This window comes from Emydura macquarii, unplaced genomic scaffold, assembly GCF_026122565.2.
Source record: "Emydura macquarii macquarii isolate MOO-44397 ecotype Brisbane River unplaced genomic scaffold, CSIRO-AGI_Emac_v2 contig_719, whole genome shotgun sequence".
Classification (NCBI taxonomy): domain Eukaryota; kingdom Metazoa; phylum Chordata; order Testudines; family Chelidae; genus Emydura; species Emydura macquarii.
Genome location: NW_027130856.1, coordinates 4,499,001 through 4,515,579, shown reverse-complemented (window position 1 = coordinate 4,515,579; position 16,579 = coordinate 4,499,001). Strand labels below are relative to the sequence as shown.

Sequence of the window (16,579 nt, the reverse complement as noted above, 5' to 3'; positions counted from 1 at the left end):
TCACCATGTATTATTGTGATGTCATAATACACTGTAGTAGAGTGGGAAAGGAGGGTTTTGATGGTTTTTTGTTTTGTCTTGGCCAGATAGGAAAGCAGCCTGAAACCTGTATTAGTTTTGAGGCATTTGAAGTTGAGAGACACTTTAAATACACAGTCTGGTGAACCCCAGGTCTCCTATTTATTTGAAGAATTATTTCTGGAGAAAGACTGTAATATTGGCAACTACACTCAGATGAGTAATTCCCACCTATGTGAGTAATTTTATGGAAGTAATTAGAGCGACTCTTCTAAGTGTTTACAGGATTGGGTCCCTAGTTATCAACACCTTTCTTAGGTAATTACGTTTATTGGGATCTTTTAAAGTACACACTCACTTTATCTCTATTCCTTTCACCAACTTATTTTGATTCATTTTGGAATATTTTTTCTTTTATGTGGCACATCTGCATTCCCAGTAAGGAAGAGCTCAAATTAATCCTTTAGATCTTACTCCCTCAAGTTACTAAATTAAAATAAAGTTGTTAACAAAAACACTTTCCAAATTTTCCCATGTCATTGTGTGCCAACTGTACTTTTGACTTGTTTCTTTAGTCCTCCCAACACAAATGAAATCTACTACACGCATTTTCTGCCACAATAAAATATCTTACGACAGTTTGATTTTTTGAATAATTGTTACACAATTGAATCACAAACTTAAAAAATAATAATCCATTATTCTAGCCCCATGGCACAAGCCACCACTTGTGTAGCTTTTGTAATATGTGAGCTGTGTTCATGCAAAACGATATCAGACTTTTTTCTTCAGATCTGAAGGAACCAGATATCTTATCTCTAATGATGATTACAAGTTAATTCAGCCCTTTTTTTTTAGTGTGCTCAGCAGGTACTTTTTTCTTTTGTACATCCATGACAGTGAGGAATTGGGTGGCGTGACTAAATATTGTACCTGCTTTGATCCTGTGTCACTGAAATACGCAAGGTTTGTCTAGTAACTGCATCTGCTTAATACAAAAATTTGGTATGGTCATTTGGTTTCTAAAGAAATTACCATGGTGTGATTTTTCTGGAGCTGTATTATATATTGTTGCATTAAAAATCAACATTGCTGCCATAACCTGAAGAAGTGAAAATGTATACTTAGAAGAAAAAGAGATCAAGAGAGAGTAGTGAGGGGGAAAAATGAATGTGCATTGACTTGCTTCCACTCTCTTTCTCACATTCATCCACCTGAAGCAAAGCAAATGGCATGTAGCATGCTCTGCAGGGGTGGATCAGTAATAGCAAACACACAGCTGAGTTTACTTGGTGTGCAGGTTTTTTTCTATTTGTATTTGCTATTTAGTTAGCAGCCAGCTTTTTTTTAGTGGTCTCACCCACATGTGCCTCACTGAAGGAAAGAATAGCCTAATCTGTATGAATAAATTAAGCATTTTTGCTGTCTCTCTGGTTAGGAATCTCATTTCATTGTGCATTGTAAACAGGGGAGGGAGGTAGATAATGTGGGAACCACATGGACATTTTAAAAAGTAGATTTCTCATCAAGGGTCAAGTCCCTCATCTGTAATGCACTTGAGTTCCTCCCCCTTCTTCTCTTGCAGAGGTACTTGTTGATTCCTAACCAGGATAATGGAATTTGCCAAAGATAGCTAAAGAAGTAAGCTCAGAAAGATGTGGCCCTTGTTAGCACCAGCTTTGTGTGTGTGCGTGTGTGTATATGGAATGCTTAAAGTTTCTATTCAAGTTTCCTTCACTGTTTTTTTAAATGAAACATTTCAATATGTGAGAACAGTGATGTTTGTGATATGGAAGTTAAATGAAAAAAGCCTTAAATGATATAGCAAGCCAGTGGTAGAACTCCCAGGTTTCAAACCCTGGTCTGCTGACTGTCAGTTTTGTGCCTAATCTGCAAGGCCACAGCATTTCTGTTTGAGACATGTAACCCCTTTAAACCTCAATTTTCCCATCTGTAAAATAGATTTTTACTCTAAAGGAGTTAAAAATAATGTACTGGATTGAAGATATTTGCAGCCATTTGCAGTCTTGCATTGGCAGGACAGATATTAGTCCTACTTTTACATATAGGATAATTGAATTGCAATGTATGAGTGGATTGTCTTAATGGTTCTCAACCTTTCCAGACAACTGTATCCCTTTCAGGAGTCTGATTTGTTTGTGTTCCCCAAGTTTCACCTCACTTAAAAACTATTTGCTTACAAAATCAGACATAAAAATACAAGTGTCACAGCACACTATTACTGAAAAATTGCTTACTTTCTCATTTTGTCTGTATGAAATTTTAGTTTGTACCGATAAGCTTTTTATGTAGCCTGTTGTAAAACTAGACAAATATCTAGATGAGAAGACCTGGAAGACCTCTGCATATCCCCAACAGTTCACATACCCCTGGTTGAGAACCACTGGTCTAGGAGGCTCTGTAGACTGGAATGACTAGGGATCAGACTGGGAGTTTGGGACTTTAATACTAATCCTGATTTTTGGATCTCTGAGCGTCACATTCCCACATGAAAAATTGAGGTAACGTTTACCAGCTGAGTAATGTTTGTAGCATGCTGAATAAATACAAAGGCCAGTCAATGGCAGTTGTGGTAATAGTGTCCTTTTGACACTAAGCTGTGTGTCTAAACCATTAGACTATATGCAACCCTGTTCCTTCAAAATTTGAAGTGTGAATTTTTGAGCAAAAGTGACCATTGAAATGCTCAAATTTTGAGGAATATAGTTTGTGTGAAATTTCTTGGGAAATATTTTAGATTTTAGGAAGTTACTCCAATTTGAAAGAAGCTTGGTGCATGAGAAAACAGGATAATTTCAAAGTAATTTCAAGTAAAACTGTCAAATAATGCTTTCACCAGCTTTATTCAGGTGGAGCTCTCTTTTGGGGGGGGAAGAGCCTGGGGTTTTGTCATTTGAGATGCAGAGACAAAACACAGCTACAAATGCTGAATTAATAAAGCTGTTGAAATAGGTTGTTGTTATGCTGGAAGATTAAATAAATGTGACCCTAAAATAGCTGGATAAAAATTTAAAGATACTAAAATACACACATTTTCCTTCTTTGCTTTGTGATGGGGTACTTTGTGGTCAGCTTGTCAGGTGGTGGTGAAATACTTTAGATCAAATGTGACCAAACAGAACTTAAAATAATAATATTAAAAAGTGTGTGTGGTTTTCCTCTCACATAGAGTGCAAGATTCATGACTTTTCTGTCAAAGCTGCTGCTGCTGCTGTTTTAGTGCAATAAAAATTAACATCAGTGTCTCTGTGGGTGACCTCAGCATTTCCAACTTTCATAACAAAAGTAAATATATATTTCTCATCTGTTTTTGTTTTGTTTTCCCTTCTTGCTGTGGTGAGAGTCAGCAACACCCTTTATGAAATCACTTCAGCAAGTTGGGAGTGAGAGACATGAAATGAAAAATCCCTGCCTGGTGCTCAGAGAGATAGCGGACAGTGCTATACATTTACTTCTCTGCCATTCTGTTTGCTGAGTGCTGTGCACACAGACAGAGAATATTCTGCTGAGATGGAGCCAAAAGCCAACCAAGGCCAGAAGTGTCAAAGTGCAAAAACCAATCCTCCTTCAGTAAAATGTTTGCTTTTAAGGTTTTCATTATTTTCCCCTTTTTCCTTCCCTTTACCTAATCTCACCATGGGGGATACTCCTTCATATTTGCTGAAGAGAATCCCGTCCACTCATCCCTCTATCCCCAAGAAGATAGAGGAACATTAATAGAGGGCTGTTTGGGGAAAAAGGATGACGAGCATGTGGATAAGGTACTGGACTGATTGTCTGAGATCTGGTTATAGTTCCCATTCTTCTTCTGTGAGGTTGGGCAAGTCATGTAATCCCTCTCTATCTCAGTTCCCAATCAGTAAAATTGGGATAATAATCATAAACCTATGATAAGTGTATTTTCTAAGAATATGTTTGCGCCTTCTTTTTCATGGTTTAGGAAAGACTGCTGCTCAAGGTACTCGAAAAGTGAGGTGAATTCCTGTTTACCCACCCCCCACCTAATTCCCTGCTAGTGGAAGCAGCACACCAAAGGGGCAAGTAGACTCACCACAAATCCACATCCCAGGATAAGAACTGGAAGAGAGTGGGTTTATTTGGATGGAAAATTTACTCCATGGCTCCTTGTCTCGAGTGGAAATGTGTCTAAATTTGCTAGAACTTCGGGTGGTACGCAACACATGCTTGCATTTCCTTCCTCTTATAAGGAACAAAACAATAAAAATCATGACAGACAACATCACATGCATGTATTCTATAAATCGTCAAGGGGGAGCCCGATCATACTTGCTATGCAGAGAGACAATGAAGCTATGGAGATGGTGCATCCATTATGGCATCAGTATCTCAGCTTCATATCTCCCAGGGTGCCAGAATATAATGGCAGATGCTCTCAGCAGAAACTTCGCACAGAAACACCAATGGGAGCTAAACAAGGCAGTATTACAAGACATCGTCCGACAATGGAGCCGTCCAACCATCGACCTCTGCAACCCCACAGAACCAGAAATGCCCACTGTTCTGTTCCGGGGGGGCGGATCCATAGGCGATGCCTTTCTTATCAGTTGGAACAAGGATCTATTGTACGTGTTTCCTCCAATACCAATGATTCTGAAGGTCTTACACAAAATACGATGAGACAGAGCAAGAGTAATCCTCATAGCTCCTGCATGACCAAGACAAGTATGGTATTCTTACCTGCTCCAGATGTCGGCTCGCACATCAGTAGCCCTCCCAACATCCAAAGACCTTTTCCATCAGGGCAACGGCCACACCCTGCACCTGTACATAGCTAAACTCCACCTCCTGGCGTGGCTCCTACATGGTTCAAAGGGAAACAATTAGAATGCTCAATACAAGTCAAAAACGTGTTATTGAACAGCCGAAAGTCAACAACTCACAAAATTTACCTCCAAAAGTGGACTAGGTTCAATGAATGGTATATAAATAGATATGTCTTACTTGTATCTGCTTCAATACTAAATGTGCTGGACTACATACTCTTAACTTAAAAATTCAGGCCTGTTACTCAGTTCTCTCAAAGTTCACTTGGCCGCCATAGCTGCTTTCCACTTGAAAATAGTAGACAAGACTATCTTTACTTTCCTGTTAGTCAAACGATTCCTTAGCAGCATACAGAACACATACCCTGAGATCCACAAACCCACTATTCCAGGGAATCTTAATTTAGAATTGCGCACCATAACCAAACACCCATTCGAACCATTAGCGACATGTTCCCTACTACACATGTCCATGAAAGTATCCTTTCTCATGGCTATAACATCTGCACGACATGTAGGAAAAATCGGGGCACTCATGGTGCATCTGCCATATACAATTTTCTTCAAGGACAAAGTCATGCTACGTCCTAACCTGAAATTTTTGCCAAAGGTCAATTCCCCGTTTCATATCAACCAACCAATCCACTTGCCCACTTTCTACCCAAAACTACATGAGAACACACAAAACGTCTCACTACACATGTTAGACGAGCACTAATATTCTACTTGGACAGGACTAAATCCTTCAGACAAACATCAAGACTCTTTGTATAAATAGCAGACCATTTTAAAGGACGGACCATATTTAATCAGAGGCTTTCCAAGTGGATAAAAGATTGCATTCACTTATGTTACACCCTGAAAAATGTGCAACCTCCACAAGGGATTAGAATGCACTCCACCAAGGGGTTGGCAGCATATATAGCCTTCTTTAAGAACGTTCCCATACCTGATATGTACAGCAGCTACATGGGCTTCGATTCACACATTTACAAAACATTGCCGTTAACCAAGATTCCAGATCAGATGCAACCATAGGCCTAACTGTGCTATCATTTATAGACAACAACTCCAGAGTTCTCCCCGCCAAATGAGAGAGACTGCTCCATAATCACCTGGAGTGGAGTATCCACAGGGACACCACTCGATGAAGAAGAGACGGTTACTCACCTCGTGCAGTAACTGAGGTTCTTCGAGATGTGTGTCCCTCTGGGTGCTCCACTACCCTTCCTTCTACTTCGGAGCACATCCTTATTATTGCTCCACGGTAGAGAAGTAATTGAGGGTCACGTGCGCACAACTCAAGGTGCCAATAGTGCTACGAGACAGGCTGCGTATGCACGACCCAGGCGGTCACTGCTGATGAAGATCTCTGATCTGGACGTGCCAGGCACCTGGAGTGGAGTACCCATAGGGACACACATCTCGAAGAACCTCAGTTACTGCACCAGGTGAGTAACCTTCTCTTTTTACACACAGATCCCTGGTAGTGTCCAAGTTTTTCCAGTTTGAAAATGTGGTCATCCTCAAATGGGATTTTGTGCCACTTGCCCTATTGTTCAAATGATAGTACTAATTTTGATGGATCTGTCCCACAATCTCCAAGTTAGACTTATAAAACACCGAGTCCTGAATTATGTTGACATTCATACAGTGCCATCATGTGATTTCCTGTAATTATTTATTTATTTGTTCTCCTTCTGTTTATTTGTTGTTCCTTTTCCTACCCCAAAGAGATGATTTATTAATACACTAAATAATTAAAATAAATACCAGCAGTCCAGGACTTATGAGCAACTTTTTAAAAAGAAATTAATCAGCAGGAGGGAAAATGGTAAGGAAATAGATTTCAGTTTTATGCTTGGAAGAAAAGAGGAATTTAAAATAAAAATCCATTTTTGTAATATATAGTCTGAGTCCACTGCCCACAAACCCCTGGATAAATATGGGTACAAAACCAAATTCTTCTGAAAATTGCAGAGTTGTGAACAACTATTTTTTTCCTTCACCTGTTTAGTAAAACCTGTTTTGTTTTTGTATGCATAGCTGCATGCTCATAGAAACTCTTTAGAGGGCTTTCAGGAAGGATGAGAAATGGTGTCAATGAGAGCCCTGCAATAGGGGTGGGAGGAGTGTTGAAAATATAAAAGCATAGGATCTGTTCCTGTAACTCAGCCTCACACAAATAGTCCCACTGAAGTTCTACTGGAACTGTCATGTGAGAGAGGAATGCAGGACTGAACCCCAAAAATCTAAATTTGCTTAATTTGACGTTAGCCTACTGAGTTTAAAAGAAGTTAGAGACTTCAGAACATTTTAGAGAAAGGGACCTGAATGGATGTAGAAAATGAAAACAAACATTTAAGGAGATTTTTTTTTTTTTTGGGGGGCTAAATGAATATTAGAGTGCTTAGTGCTGAAGAACATAGGTACTGTAGGTCAGAGGGGAAAATGCTTTCTAAACATGCATCTGAGATGCAGATCCATTGTTTATGAAAGGTTTTGTAAATATTGGATTAGTCTCTTTTGGGAGAGAACAGTTTTAACTTGGTGTTTTGATTTATGAAACATACAGTCAGGAATAAGCCCCAGCTTCTGAATTGTAATTGCAGTACATCAATCACCATATGCTGTTTTGTTTGTTTTGCACTATCTTTACTGAGATTTTACTGTGAAATTAATGAGTAAAGAGAGAATTGAGGAAGAGAATTTCTTCCCAGCCCTGAGAGTCTGAGAAATATAATATGTTAGCATGCTTGATAATTTTTGGTTTTGCATGTGCACATGCAAAGATCATGACATTTTTGATATTCCTTTGTAAATAGGAGATTGATGGCACAAGTTTGATTGGCAGCCTAACAGATTTCAGTTTAGTCTGAATTTAATCCATATTCTTCCATACTGAATATCCACATATAACACCAGCTGCACAGCAAAACATTTATCACAGCTGCCCTTAGTAATTGTTTTGTGTGTGTGTGTGTGTGTGTGTGTGAGGCCTTGCTTGTCACTCAAAGATATTGTGGAATATACAAAATTGGAATTGCACAACTTTGGAAATTTATGAACACAAGGTGATTGAAGTTAAATATAGGAATGATTTTTAAATGTGGCTGTGTTCTCATTGCACTGGTATCTAATGATCTACCCCTTATAGATTATAATAGACACATATACAAAATTAGATTAGCTCCATTCATGGAAATGTAGAGGCAGTCATTTTCTAAAGACTTCAGTAATCAAAATGAGTAGTGAGTAGTCATCCTTCTTATTTGTTCCCACATTCCTTGTCAAAATAATAGGCCTTCTGCTTCCCAAAATAGCCTTTATCAATAACTGTAAATAACCCATGTTCTAGGTTAGCAGCTTCACACGCTCTGGGAGAAGACATTAGGCTAAGAAAATTCTTTAACTCTGTTTCCTTAACAAAGATCAACAAGGTCTTGATATTGTGCAACTGGAACTGCTGCCTTGCTAAGCACTTCTTATGGCCATCATCTGTCCCTTCTGTTTTAGCTTCCAAGGTCATGCTCTAAAATCATCTTAAACTAGATAGACTGTTAAATTGCATCGTATAATAATAAAATAAACTGAACTTACCCAAAGGGGAAGGAAGACTGCCAAGCAATGGTGTCCATCTCATTTAATATACACAGATGCTTGTAACAAGTCACTCACTTGCTGACTGACACAATTAGTTTCCATGTTTCCACTGAGCTAAAATCTTGAAATTTGGCACACTAGCTCACAGAGAGCTGCTGACAAAAGAAAACATCCCAAATTTGATTTCTCCATCAGAAATCACCCCAAAAGCAATCCACTGGTTAATGGTTTTGATATACCTGTAGATGCGTATCTGGGAGTATCCTGTTACAAAAAAAAAAATTTGTTTCCTGTAGGACAACGTTGTTTTGTACAGTGACTTCGTTCTGGAGAAGTGAAGGTCATTTGAGATCAATAATTGTTTTTATACTTGCTTAAAATGGTTGATGTTAAGTAAAAATGAAGTGAAGGTGTTGTATCAGACCTCCAAAGTTTGTAAAAGCTAGTAAACAGGTTATAATAATATCACAAAAACATATTACTCCTTGTCTGTTTAAAAATTGCATCATGGAGAGAAATGAGGTTGCATTTTTACAGAAATTTTATCACTAACACTTTTTAGAATTAGCCCATGACCAAACATCCCCCAGTGCAACATAAAACAGCCCAGGAGCTGATATGTTCTCTTATATGGCCTAGGGTAATGTGGAATTAATATAATTTTATAATAATCTATCCATTAAACATTTTTTGTAGAAACCTTTTAGTCTCATCTGGTAAATAAGAGCAGTGGCCTCAGATGACCTTCACTTGACCAAATAGAAGACCTCATGCCCAACATGACCCCACACTTCCTAGAATGAATAAATAAATAAGGGTTTTTTTAAACAATTCCTACCTCTAATGTGCTTTGAAGACACTTGCATTGTTCATATCTAAAAACTGATGACTTCTGATGGAAAGATCAAATCTGAGATGTTTCTATATTCCAGTGGTTCATAATCATAGAATCATAGACTGGAAGGGACCTCGAGAGGTTTTCTAGTCCAGCCGCTTGCACTCAAGCAAGGACTAAGAATTATCTAGACCATTCCTGACAGGTGATTGTCTAACCTGCTCATCAAATCTCCAGTGATGGAGATTCCTCAACCTCCCTATGCAGTTTATTCCAGTGAGTACCTGACAGTTGGGAATTTTTTCCCACTGTACAACCTAAATGGCCCTTGCTGCAATTTAAGCCCATTGCTGCTTATCCTATCTTCAGAGTTTGAGAACAACTTTGCTCTCTCCTCCTTGTAACAGATTATATGTACTTGAAAAACTGTTATCGTGTCCCCCTTCAGTCTTCTCTTCTCCAGACTAAACAAACCCAATTTTTTTCATTCGTCCCTCATAAGTCATGTATTCTAGACCTTTAATCATTTTTGTTGCTATTCTCTGTACACTCTCCAATTCGTCCGTATCTTTCCTGAAATGTGGCCCCCAAAACTGGACACAATACTCCAGTTGAGGCCAAATCAGTGCAAAGTGGAGTGGAAAAATTACTTCTTGTGTCTTCCTTACAACAGTCCTGTTAATACATCCCAGAATGATGTTTGCTTTTTTTGCAACAGTGTTACGTTATTGACTCATATTTAGCTTGTGATCCACTATGACCCTTAGATCCCTTTCTGCAGTACTCCTTTCTGGGCAGTCATTTCCCATTTTGTATATGTGCAGCTGATTGTTCCTTCCTAAGTGGAGTGCTTTACATTTCTCCTTATTGAATTTCATTCTCTTCAGACCATTTGTCAAGTTTGTCCAAATCATTTTGAAATTTAATCCTATTGTCCAAAGCACTTGCAACCCCTCCCAGCTTGGTATCATCTGCAAACTTTATAAGTGTACTCTCTATGCCAGGGCTGTCAAACTCGCTGATGGTGATGGGCCAAATTCACAGAACCTGTACTTCAAAGGGGCCATGCAATGCCCACCGCCGAAAAATTCGGCCCATCTTCCCCTTTTTGGCAGCGTGGCATCAGGCGTTTTCGGCGGTGCGATTATGCGGTGGGCCCCACTGCCAGACTGACTGCATTGCCGCTCTAAGGGGTTTCTAGGAGCAATACCCACCGTGGAAAAAGTAAGGGCGTCTTCCGCTTTTCCACGGCAGGGTTCTGCGGAGGAAGGGGTTGCTGCTTTAAGACTCTCTTAAAGTGGCAATGCCCTCAACCCAGAAATCTCTTAAGGTGGCAATGCAGAGAAACTTTCCACGGCAGCCTTCAGCTTCAACTGCCTGAACGCGGGCCGGATCAAAAAGGTTCGCGGGCCAGATGTGGCCCACGGGCCATATGTTTGACACCCCTGCTCTATGCCATTATCTAAATCATTGATGAAGATACTGAACAAAACCAGACCCAGAACTGTTCCCTGTGGGACCCCCTTGATATGCCTTTCCAGATTGACTGTGAACCACTAAGAACTACTTTCTGGGAATGGTTTTCCAACCAGTTATGCACCTACCATACAGTAGCTCCCTCTAGGTCATATTTCCCTTGTTTGTTTATGACTGGTGTAACAAATTACAAGATTCTAGATCAATGGTAAAATGGCATTTGTTAATGGCCTGTCACAAGCAGGTGTGTGTGTATATAATATATGTATGTATATAATAGTTATTGTATAAGAGTGTGAATACAATGTTAAGAAATGTTCACAGGTGACTAGAAGCTTATATATTTTATGTATCCAGTCAGTGGATAAATTCCACAATATGGGGTTGATTCTGCTGCTCATATGTTGAGTAGTGCCTTACTCCCCAAGTAATCCCATTGAAATCAATTAATCTGTTTGTGGGATTGGGTAGTACTCAATGCAAGTGTGGGTGACCGACTTTAGATTTTTATCTGTGATAAAATTAAATATAATTAATATTTTAAAAAGTATAATGCTCTTGATAGGGGGAATATGATACGATTAGAGCAGAAGACTGGGAATCATGAGATCTGGGCTCTAGTTTTCAACTGTGGCACACTCTGTCATCTTGGGCAAATCATTTAATACCACTGTGCCTAGCTTTTGCATTGTCACAGGGACATTGTGATGTTTAATTCTTAAATGTGTATGATACATTTTAAGATTCACTCATGGAGAAGGCAGTATAACATTGCAGAATACAATTTTATAACTGTGTGTGTGTGTGTGTGGTTTTTCATGCATTATGCTCAGATTACACCGGGTCATCAATTGAATGGCATGCCAGCTTCCTCTTACCTCGCCTTCACCTATGCCACATGAGGAAACAGATCACATTTTGCTGCTGTTTAATTGGAATTCACATTATGGTGTTTTTTGCCAGCACTCTAGTTGGCAAAAGTATACATTTTCCGAGTTTAAATTCAATATTTCCTCCTCTCAACCCGCTCCACCCTTATAGTCCTGACATAAAATGGTAGAAGTAATTTTCTTTTTATAAACTGTCAGTTTTACAAATGGATGCCTGTAGTGTTGCAGATGAGCAATATGAATTGCATTTTTCAAAATTTGGCTTTTAGTACGTGTGTACAATTTATTGCAGTATTCCTTTGCTCCAAATTTCTTTAAATTCAAAGCTCCTGCCTTTGCAACAAGCCAGATGATGTTGCTGTAACTATTTTCTGAGCAATCAGGCTAGAAGAATAAAAATCACTGTTCCAGAAATGTACAAACAATGCAATACCAGACGTACATAACAAAAGTTTAAGCAAAATAAGTTATTGACTGAAACAAAGTCCCTTGGGTGAGGGTCAGCAGATGAGACTGGATGGCTTGTCGCAGAAGTGGTTATGGTGGGAACATTGCTAAGAGTGTGCAACTTGGGAACAAGGAATCCTTACTGAGAATTTCATCTGAGACTATTTTGATCAATTTCATTGTTGTTATACTCCTACCCTGCAGTAACAGTAAAAATTGAAAGCATGCTCTTGTCATAAATTTTACATCAGACATATGGGAAGCAAGACACATTTGGCAGTTCATATGTTGAAAGTGATCCAGTAGCAACTGAAGCAGCAGGCATGGAAATCTCCTCTTGTAGAGTACAGGATAACTGTGGTTGGGATAGGGTGGTTAGTGAGTCTAACCATGTTACAACTATAGGTTTAAACCACAAGCTGGTTTATGCACTGCCAGCTAGTAATTAAGGCATTGCTGTAGAGAGGTCACGCTAATGCATCATCTCAACAACTTCTAGAGGGTCTCTCTCTAGTGACAAGCTCATTGTCAGTTGCAAATTGTCTGAAATTGAAAATACAGCAAAATCACTGTACCATTTTTTTCCAGCTCAGAAAAAATTCAACAGGGAATCCATAGTAAACTTAAACCCCTTAAGTTGCTGGCATCTGCATTTTAATTTGAAATGCAGCAAAATGTTACTGTTCAGTGTTGCTGTAATGTTGTGACCTAACAATTCTAGCATTATACTGATCAGTTCTCATTACAAATATTACAGAACTTTACATGTCTGCAGTCCCCTAAAGCTGTTTGGGGAAATTCTTTTTAAAAATTAGAACATTTAATTATAACCGATGATCCATGTCAGTAGCAGTCTCGTGAGGATACTCAGCTGCAGCTCCAGAAGAAATGAGTTCTCTGTATGACCCTGGTGGCTACCTTGTTAAAAGTCTTGTTTTTTATATGATATTGCAGTTAAAGTGATATGCACCATTTTTGCATCTCAGGGAAGTGCACATGCTAATACTTTTTTGTTTTGTTTTTAAATGAATGTGTGATTATTTTTATTATATCATACCGAGTATTAGAAGAAGTTCCCTGACTCGGTTTGCATATTTTACCTTCGTTTAGAACTGTTGTTTTAATTTATTTTTTCAATGACTCCCAATGTACAAAGTGCATCTTACAGTAGTTCTGTTCCCTTCCCTAAAATTTCCTGCTATGGGTTTAGCTTTGATAGTGGAAGTAATGGTGGGAACGTTACTATAGATAGGATTCCGGTTGGCCACCGGCGGCATAAGTACTGTTGTATAACCTTGCTCAGAACAGGACTACATCAGACTTTGGTTAAAATGCTAGTGGTTAAAATGCTAGTGCCCTGCCTTGTCTACACTAGTGTTCTCACTGTTGCTACCACCAATGAAGAATAGCTGGTGGTAGCAATTGATGTTGGGAAATTTTAGAAAAAATGTCTTGGATTTGTCTATGCTAGGTTGTTTTCCTAAAATTTCCTAAAAATTATCAGCTCTATTGGTGATCACAGCCAGATGGATGAAGTACACTACAGTGCCATTTTTTACTTGCTCTGTGTAGGTTAACAACATTGTAAAAGCACCAGCAGCTACAGGAACCTGGCCTTCATTAGCATTCCTGTTTTTGCTTCCACTAGTGCAGCTAAATGTTGGTATCAGCTGTGGGACTGTGTTGGGAAAAATAGCTTCTAGTAGAGAAACTTAACTTTTTGTGGAAGGAGAAACTTACTTTGAAATGGTCCAGAATATTCGTGTTTGATTGGTATTTACTTTTAGCAGAAAAGAATAACAGACATGCATGTGTATGTCTCTCACATCTTGGCATATAGTCCATGCAAACCCACTGATATTAGTTTGTTTTTGGTGCTGTCACACAACATTCCTGACTTAGTGGATTGAGATATTGCTATGAAAATTTAATTGTAAGCAAAAATGATTGTCTTCAATAATATGTAGTTAAATTCACAATCGAGGCGTTAATGGTCAGCTGAAGTTGGAATACAGCCTTTGATAGAGCTGTTGAGTTTTTTTCTTTTACTCTCGCAAAGAGCTTTTATTTTTTGTGAATGGTTAATGGAGACTAAATGGGGAAGGATTTTTGTGTAGAATAGGTAAAACTGTTGTGTTGAAAAGGCTGTGTTGAAAACTAAATATAGATCAATAATAATAGAATTATATATGAAGAATAGAAACACAAAAAGCATCTTCATATATGAGGCACGGATGTCTGTTCATTCAGACTAGCTGACGGTCTGTCATATGACAAGGACTAATCAATGACTCATGAGCCAATTGTGACTTTTCTTCATATAAAATCATATTTCTTTATTTCCTCATCCAGATTGTGATTTTGTGATTGTATCTTTCCACCACCTAAAATGATTAAAATTGTTTTTCATGGCTCACAGTAATTGCGCTGACAGTTTGACCGAAAGAGAGAAATAGACTGAGAAAATCCACAGACAGAACTCTATTTGTTGCACACTGCTTACTGCCTTCTATAGCTCTGCTGGAGAAACTTGTATTCAGCAGAGTTCTGCAAAGTAAACTAACAAACTTTCTGGTTTAAAAAAGAGAAGATCTTCTATTTTTGCCGTCATGGTCCTCAATATGCCACTTTGAAAAGTCTAAGTTATTTTTGACGACTTATGACTGATCTATGGCATGGGCAAATCGGTGTAGTAGAAAATTTTATTTGATTGGTCATTCAAACAGGAATTTTGTTACAGGGGTATTTGGTCTGGTTGAATTCATGCTTTAATTCCTTGATGCTGAAATTCATTTTCTGTTTTAGAGTCCATTTTTTGGTAAACAACTTGAGTCATGAGGCATTAACTCTGCAGTGCAATATATTTAAGAAAAAAGTTGTTTTATACAAGAAACCTTATCTGGAAAACTAAACTGTGTGTCCCATTTAGGTATTGAAGGTTTCATTTTGTAGCATTTCATATTATATTTTATATATCCTTTACAATTTTCTCTCCCTGTAAGTGTGGCTGTTAGAGCAGGAGGTATGTTCTAATGCTTGCCTAGAGTAGCACCTTATTGCTAGAACTTGGCCTAGGTAATTAATCCATAAGATGGAAAAAAAAATTAAGCTAACTAATGTGCTGTAGGTCACAATAGTGATTTCTGTTGTTTTAAAGAGGACAGAAATATGCTGTAGATACTGTAAATAAAAAGCCAATCCTTGTCTATGGAAAAGCATCTGTTTGGGGTAATTTTTTTCAGGTTTGCACAAATGGTGGGACGGCGAAGGATGTCACATTTTGACCTATTAGTTTTTGAACATGAACAACTGTCAAAAAATGTTTACACCTCTACCTACATTTCCGATTTTGTAAGGGAATGGTTGGCCTAACCTACAATGGAAAACGCATTTTGCTCCAGAAGGCATTCTCATGCTGTGCTTATAATCGCTTTTTTGTGAAGTTGTATACAGTTCCTATGACCATGTATTTTTTGGGGGGCAGATCCTCAGCTGGTGTAAATTGTCATATTTTCATTGACTTCAGTGGAACTATGACATTGAGAATCTGCTTCAGGGTCTCTTGGCTTTGAATAATCAGAGATGGGAAGGGTTAGCAGTACATGTTTGTAGAAGGCTAAGATTTGGTGCAAGTAGGACATCAGGTGGCATGGGGAAAAAGTTGTGATTTGTTTAAAAAAAATCATAGTAAACCAAAACTAGATCTCAGCAATTAAAAAAAAAGGTTTTACTACAATCTCAATGGGAATAAATGGGTAATGTGCTAATCAATGCAATCCTCATCTGCTATTGTTTTATAAATGGTTTCATATTTGCTATTTTTCCAGGGAACCGAAGTAAATATGGACAGGGAAACACCCTTCAAAATGAGAACAGCAATTTTTAAAATAATAAATTCTTCACTAAATTTTTAAGTGCAACACATCACATCCAGTATGCAGATGTAGGTAGAGAGACTTCACGATACATTGACAGTCATGTACACTGTGACAATGTTTTTCATTAAGATGTGAGAAGATAATTCAGATAGCATATAATGCCTAACGTGCTACACCCAAGAGCATTGGCATTGTATGTGATGTAGTATTAGTTGTGCGTACGGGCTTGGACAGTGATGTATTAAAATTAGTAACCATCTTGCTATAGTTATTTTGAAGTGTGTTTACTGGTAGTTTATTTGCTTTGGGAGGGAAAAGTTGGTCTGAGAGCCTCAAAATGTCACTGAAATATGTACCCATGCAGTCTGTCCAGCAGAAATTTAAGTTGGAAGAGATTGTGGAAGCACAAGCTGATGCAGGAGATGGAGAACCTCATAAAGCTTACTTTTGAACTTCCTGTCTTAAATAAGAAAGGGTCTTTTGCGATTAAATGGCTGTGTACAGACTCAAGGCAATAGAATCGTATATGCATCTTTCCAGTGTAATTATCCAAATTTACTTTCTCCCTTTTTCAGTGTTTCTTTCATATTATCTTAAAAACCAGCTGCATTGTAAATGTGCAACGAC

At 38.3% G+C, this 16,579-nt stretch overlaps 1 protein-coding gene across 11 annotated transcripts in view; it reads left to right on the top strand.

Moving 5' to 3' along the window:
• PARD3 (par-3 family cell polarity regulator) overlaps window positions 1-16,579 on the top strand; it is a 641,307-nt gene that overhangs the window by 269,510 nt on the left and 355,218 nt on the right. The gene's annotated exons all lie outside the window — the stretch shown is intronic.